We start from the raw sequence: 7,500 nt of genomic DNA, 5'->3' as shown, positions 1-7,500 counted from the left end.
TGTGCGCGTGTGTTTCCCTATTTTCTGTGTTTCATTTGTTATACTGTCAAAGTTGCATTTTTTCTACAGAATTGTACGAGGGACAACCCTTTTGTTGCCATGTCATTGTGCGAGAAAGCTTGGGACTGCGAAAAAGCGTGGGCTAAAAGGGATGTTTTATATTGACGAAGGGATCTTGTGCTTTGTGCTGGCTTATCTTTTGTCCTCATGAAAAATACTGTATGCATCGAAAACTGTTTGCTGAATTTGCAACTTCAGTCTGTTATCTGTTTTCGCAATGCAAAAAAAAAAAAAAAAAAAAAAAAAAAAAGAGAGAGAGAAATCATTGTCTGATTTTTCATAGCCCAGAGGATCATGGAATACAGGAGCGCGCGCGCGCGTGTGTGTGTGTGTCCTTGCAGCTATTGGTAAAGAGAATTGTTTGAAAAGTTTCTACAAGAGAGGGGGGAGGGGGAAAATGGAGGGTGAGGGGGGGGGAGTCATTATTTCGGTAAACAGATCAAACTCACCCAACATTTTTTCGTGTGAGTGTCTCATTCATTGTCTTAAAGAAAGTGAAAAAAATTATGCCAAAATAAATCTATTTAGATACAAACAAATTTATTCAAAAAAAATTATAATAAATTTTTAAAAAGATAATCAAGAATTTGGTCATCTCAACCAGCTGTGGTGAAGTGGTTAGCGTCGCGCGGACTGACGACTGTGAGGGCGAGAGTTTGAGTCCCATCATAGATAGGTCTCCTGTTGGAAAGGTGTGTTCGCTGAAGCTGGTATTTGTATTTGTATTTGTATTTCTTTTTATCACAACAGATTTCTCTGTGTGAAATTCGGGCTGCTCTCCCCAGGGAGAGCGCGTCGCCATACCACAGCGCCACCCATTTTTTTGTATTTTTTCCTGCGTGCAGTTTTATTTGTTTTTCCTATGGAAGTGGATTTTTCTACAGAATTTTGCCAGGAACAACCCTTTTGTTGCCGTGGGTTCTTTTACGTGCGCTAAGTGCATGCTGCACACGGGACCTCGGTTTATCGTCTCATCCGAATGACTAGCGTCCAGACCACCACTCAAGGTCTAGTGGAGGGGGAGAAAATTTCGGGGGCTGTGCCGTGATTCGAACCAGCGCGCTCAGATTCTCTCGCTTCCTAGGCGGACGCGTTACCTCTAGGCCATCACTCCACATGGTATATATTGTGAGAGTATAGTACAGCTTTGTCCAGTGGTCGCAAACCTAAATGGGCCAGCATAGTAGCATCGACATCACCCCCATTGTCCTTCATCGTCATCGAAATCTGGAACATGTCCGAAATTCTGAGGCACTTACAAACAAAACAAAACAAAACAAAACAAAACCATTAATTTTTGACTCACTTGTGTAAACAAAGTGAGTCTATGTTTTAACCCGGTGTTCGGTTGTCTGTGTGTGTGTGTGTGTGTGTGTGTGTGTGTGTGTGTGTGTCTGTGTGTCTGTGTGTCCGTGGTAAACTTTAACATTGACATTTTCTCTGCAAGTACTTTGTCAGTTGACACCAAATTTGGCATAAAAATAGGAAGAATTCAGTTCTTTCCAGTCATCTTGTTTAAAACAATATTGCACCACTGGGATGGGCACAAAAAAATAAAAAAGAAGCCTAATTATATGCAAACTGCATTTACTGTTATATTTATTTTTTTGTATTCTCTAAACTTGGCACTTTGACCTCTTATTCTGACACAACAACAAGAGGAGTCATTATTATCATTTTTTGTTCAAACAGGAACTTCTTTTGCTAAGCATGGAATTTTTATTTATTTTGCGAACGTTTTTGGCGCAGATAGTAAAAAAGGGAAATTACTCTGTAATTAATGCTAGGGGACTTAATTTATCACAAGTGAGTCTTGAAGGCCGTGCCTCTCTTGTTTTTTTTTAAATCGAAGTTTATCGAAGTATCAAATAAACATCCACGCCTAATTATTACTTCTGACATAAATATCACCTTTCATACAAAAGGATGAATGCTGTTTTAGATTTAAACGGGTTTGATAAACAGAAAGAGGAGTTAGACTTGCATGTTTTATAAACATCGGGATTATTCTCTTTCTTTATTTTTCTCTCTCTTCCTTTCTTCTTCTTTTATTGTTCTTTTTCTTGTTGTTGTTGTTGTTGTTGTTGAGTGGAACTGACAACGTCTCACCATAGCAAATGAGTCAGCTGAGAATTCCCAGTCGCATCCGGCATGTGAATGATTTGTTTTCATGCTCAGGAGTTCTGGACTCAATGCGCGGCAAGAACTAATATAATTGGGACGCTCCGTCTTTGGGAACTAATGGGCACCTTGCAGTCTGAAAATAGACCGTGTTGGGCGGAAACACTTCTGACAATGGTGGCCAATGTTTTCGGCAGATTAGGCCTGGCGCTAAGCCGTCTTCTTTCTGTCTTTGTTTCTTCTTTGTTCTTCGCCTCTCTGTCTCTGTTTCTCTCTGTGTCTGTTTGTCTGCGCCCCCCGCCCCCTACCCCCCATCTGTGTGTGTGTGTGTGTGTGTGTGTGTGTGTGTGTGTGTGTGTGTGTGTGTGTCTCTCTCTCTCTCTGTCTCTATCTCTGTCCCTCTCTCTCTCTCTCTCTCTCTGTCTCTCTATCTCCCTGTTTCTCCCTCTGTGTGTGTCTCTGTGTCTCTGTCTCTCTCTGTCTCTGTCTGTCTGTCTGTCTGTCTGTCTCTTATCAATGTATTAATTGAGAAGTGACCTCTTCTCTTCCCATACCCTTCTGTATATTTGATTATCTGCTTCCTGTTTGAATACAGATATTCGTATCGTTCAATTTCGTTTCACATTCTAGTGTTCTCTTTCTATCTGTATTTCGATAGCTCCGTTTGTCCTGTCTGTCTGTCTGTCTGTTTGTTTGTTTGTCTGTCGGTCTGTCTCTTGCTCTCTCAACTGGAAGAAAATCAATGACAGACGGAAAACACTGACAGCGATGGGATAACGTTTGCGCAGACGTATCCTCCCCCCCCCTCGCCCCCCCCTCCACACACACACACACACACACACACACACACACACACACACACTCACACACACACACACACACACACACACACACACACACACACACTCACACACACACACACACACACACACACACACACACACACACACACACACACACACACACACACACACACACACACACACACACACACATTTGGCTCTCCTTTTTTTCCACCCTCTGTCTATCTGTCTCATAGTCGCTTTGCTATTTTCATATCTGTCCATCTGTCTGTCTGTCTGTCTGTCTGTCTCAGGGTCGTTTTCTCTCACTCTCTTTTTCTCAAAGGAAAGAGAGGGTGAGGGCGGGGGAAGGGTAAGGGGGGGGGGGGCGGGCGAGTGGGAGGAGGAGAGGATGGAAATCTTTCTAAGGGAGGTGGTAACAAATTCCAGCAGATGTTCACTTTACATAATCATCTCTGCTTTCCATGCCTCTGTTTCTCCTTCTCCCAACTCCCCCCCCCCCCCCCTCCCCCTCTCTCTCTCTCTCTCTCTCTCTCTCTCTCTGTGTCTCCATTGTCGCCTTTTCTTTCTCTCTGTCTGTGGCTCCATTGCTTTCACTCTCTTTTTCTCGGAAACAGAATAAAGAGGGAGAGGGAGGAAATCCTTCAACAGAGGTAGCAAAAGAAAAGAAAAAAAAGCTGGTGTTCTCAAACTATGTTTTTGTTTCCGTCTCTCTGCCGTCTTCTACCTTCACACCCTCCTATCTCTTTCCTTCTCTGTCTGTCTTTCTGTCTGTCTGGCTGTAGTCTCTCTTTGTCTGTCTCTGTCTCCCTCTGTCTGTCTTTCTGTCTGTCTATCTGTAGTCTCTCTTTGTCTGTCTCTGTCTCTCCCTCTGTCTGTCTTTCTGTCTGTCTGGCTGTAGTCTCTCTTTGTCTGTCTCTGTCTCTCCCTCTGTCTGTCTTTCTGTCTGTCTGGCTGTAGTCTCTCTTTGTCTGTCTCTCTGTCTCCCTCTGTCTGTCTTTCTGTCTGTCTATCTGTAGTCTCTCTTTGTCTGTCTCTGTCTCTCCCTCTGTCTGTCTTTCTGTCTGTCTGACTGTAGTCTCTCTTTGTCTGTCTTCCTCTGTCTGTCTTTGTCTGTCTGGCTGTAGTCTCTCTTTGTCTGTCTCTGTCTCCCTCTGTCTGTCTTTCTGTCTGTCTGGCTGTAGTCTCTCTTTGTCTGTCTCTGTCTCTCCCTCTGTCTGTCTTTCTGTCTGTCTGGCTGTAGTCTCTCTTTGTCTGTCTCTCTCTCTCCCTCTGTCTGTGTTTCTGTCTGTCTGACTGTAGTCTCTCTTTGTCTGTCTCTGTCTCTCCCTCTGTCTGTATTTCTGTCTGTCTATCTGTAGTCTCTCTTTGTCTGTCTCTCTGTCTCCCTCTGTCTGTGTTTCTGTCTGTCTGGCTGTAGTCTCTCTTTGTCTGTCTCTCTCTCTCCCTCTGTCTGTCTTTCTGTCTGTCTGGCTGTAGTCTCTCTTTGTCTGTCTCTGTCTCCCTCTGTCTGTCTTTTTTTCTGTTTATTATTCTGTCAGTCTGTCTGCCTGTCTCTGTCTGTCTGTCTGTTTGTCTCACTCTCTCTCTCTCTCTGTCTCACCCCTGACATTAAATGGGATAAAGAAACGCTTTACCAGCAATGGCAAACATTTCAGCTGATGAGACTATCCTTCCTCTGCTTAACTGCTTGTGTTTGTGTGTGTGTGTGTGTGTGTGTGTGTGTGTGTGTGTGTGTGTGTGTGTGTGTGTGTGTGTGTGTGTGACTTTTTGACGCTTTGACACATTAATGTCATTGCCCTCAAAGTCCTCATGACATGGGTGTATGTGCCAACATATTTTCATTGCATAACGAAACATTAGGGGAAAAAAAAGCAAAAACGAATGAATATGTTGAAACGAAACAAAGTTCTTTCCTTGTAGGGAAATGGTAGCCACCATCAGGCCACACGAAATCAGATTCCAACACTGGCTGCAGAAGAAAATGTCAAACCTATCTTACCATGCGCAGGTTGCAGCTGTGTGTAGTAATTTTTGCTTTATCTTCAAAGCTTATGGTTACGATTTGCCATCAAGGATATCACCTCGTGATCTTCTGGTGTTTACATGCTTTTGAGATCCTTTCTTTTTGAGAGAGAGAGAGAGAGAGAGAGAGAGAGAGAGAGAGAGAGATCGTTCATCCTTGTGAACTAAAAGTAAAAGCATGCCAACAACAACAGAAACATGCCAGCAGCTAAGAATAGTGGGATGTTCTGAAAGGAATGACACAAGAAGGTCTTTATTAGTAGAATTATTTGCCATCGAAGATTGCAAAGCTAAATGGATCACACGTCATTCCTGATTTCCAATGAGAGACAGACAGACAGACAGACACAGACACACACACACACACACACACACACACACACACACACACACACACACACACACACACACACACACACACATACCCCTTGTGTTTCAATCAAAACAGACATGAGGAACCGTTGTTGTGGGGAGTGGGGGATGGGGCTGGGGACAAGTACAAGCTCTCATCATTCGAAAAATGTGATTTAAAACTTCTGGCAGATGTGCCCCCATTCCTCTCTCAATCTTGTGAAGGGAGAAAGTTACCACTCTTTACAATTTTGGCATCTTAGGCAAAGACCACATCACGAACGAAGAAGTCAAGAGACGCATCCGCAATGAAATCGGGCCCTATACTGACCTTCAAACACTCGCCAGACAACGAAAACTGAAGTGGTTTGGTCATGTCACACGCTCCTCTGGTCTTGCTAAAACAATCTTACAAGGCACAGTGAGGGGAGGAAGAAGAAGAGGCAGACAAAGGAAGAGATGGGAGGACAACATCCGAGAGTGGACAGGCATGGAGCTGAGAGACACCCTGAGAGCGGCCGAGAGACGCGAGGACTGGAGAAAGGTGGTTGACAAAGCTTCAAAGGCGCCCCAAAGGATTCGGAATCTGAGGGATCGGTGACGGTGACGACAATTTTGTGGCACTGAACTTTTGTGAAGAAATATTCAGGAAGACATTAATTTTGATCATGTTTCTGTACGACTGAGATTCTTTTTTCTTTCCTTCACTGTGAGCAAGGAAAAAAAACGGAACCAAATGAAACAGTAGGTCAGAGTAGGGAAAACTCGCGTCACTCCGTTCCACGCACCGATCAATCACGCTGATCACTTCAGCCACCGTCGACGTTCGTCCGTGTTTGATGTTGGCTCACACCAGACATGACGACGTGTGGATGAGGATACAAACAGAATCACCGGGACGCTGGGGAACGCACGCACTAATCGCTTCAGGCAGACAGTCAAAAAACCCAAACGTGTTGACTCAGACGTAGGGAAGGGAATAGGAAGGACAGTGGCAGGAAAACAGTACAGCGGTGAAGTGACGCAACTCAGACAAATTGAATGGAAACATGATTCCAATTGGTACAGACACTTGACCTGAATCAAACAGTGGGACAACAGTCTCCTGGCAGAACTATCTTGTTTGCTTGGTTGTTGTTTTTTGTTGAAACCCAATTGCTTCTTTTAGCTAAAAGGTGTAAAATTGGGTGGGCGGGCTTATTGAATAACCCGATTTTAGGAAAAAGCGTACCTTTTGGAAGACGAAAATATTTATCGGTTGATTGTTGACGATTTCTCTTGTGTCACTCATTCTTCAATATGTGAAGACCATTATTCAGTGGAAATGACGATTGTACCATTTTCATGTGTGGAGTGATGGCCTAGAGGTAACGCGTCCGCCTAGGAAGCGAGAGAATCTGAGTGCACTGGACGCTAGTCATTCGGATGAGAGCATTCATCAAGTTTCTGTACTTGTATTTGTATTTCTTTTTATTACAACAGATTTCCTCTGTGTGAAATTCAGGCTGCTCTCCCCAGGGAGAGCCCGTCGCTACACTACAGCGCCACCCATTAAAAAAAAATCCTGCGTGCATTTTTATTTGTTTTTTCCTATCGAAGTGATTTTTTCTACAGAATTTTGCCAGGAACAACCCCTTTGTTGCCGTGGGTTCTTTTACGTGCGCTAAGTGCACGCTGCACACAGGACCTCGGTTTATCGTCTCATCCGAATGACTAGCATCCAAACCACCACTCAAGGTCTAGTGGAGGGGGAGAAAATATCGGCGGCTGAGTCGTGATTCGAACCAGCGCGCTCAGATTCTCTCGCTTCCTAGGCGGACGCGTTACCTCTAGGTCGTCACTCCACTTGAGAGGCCGCACACCAAGAAAGATGTTCGATGATATGACAGAGACTTTTAGGGATGGTACACCGTCGTACGACGTAGTCAAGCACCAGCTTCAGTTTCAGTTTCAGTTTCAGTAGCTCAAGGAGGCGTCACTGCGTTCGGACAAATCCATATACGCTACACCACATATGCCAAGCAGATGCCCAGCAGCGTAACCCAACGCGCTTAGTCAGGCCTTGAGGAAAAAAAAGAAAAAAGGTGAATAAATAATAGATAAGCTTACACAAATAAATAAATAAATAATAACTATAATG

Source organism: Babylonia areolata, chromosome 15 (assembly GCF_041734735.1).
Source record: "Babylonia areolata isolate BAREFJ2019XMU chromosome 15, ASM4173473v1, whole genome shotgun sequence".
Taxonomy (NCBI): domain Eukaryota; kingdom Metazoa; phylum Mollusca; class Gastropoda; order Neogastropoda; family Buccinidae; genus Babylonia; species Babylonia areolata.
Note: the sequence above shows the minus strand (reverse complement) of the source record.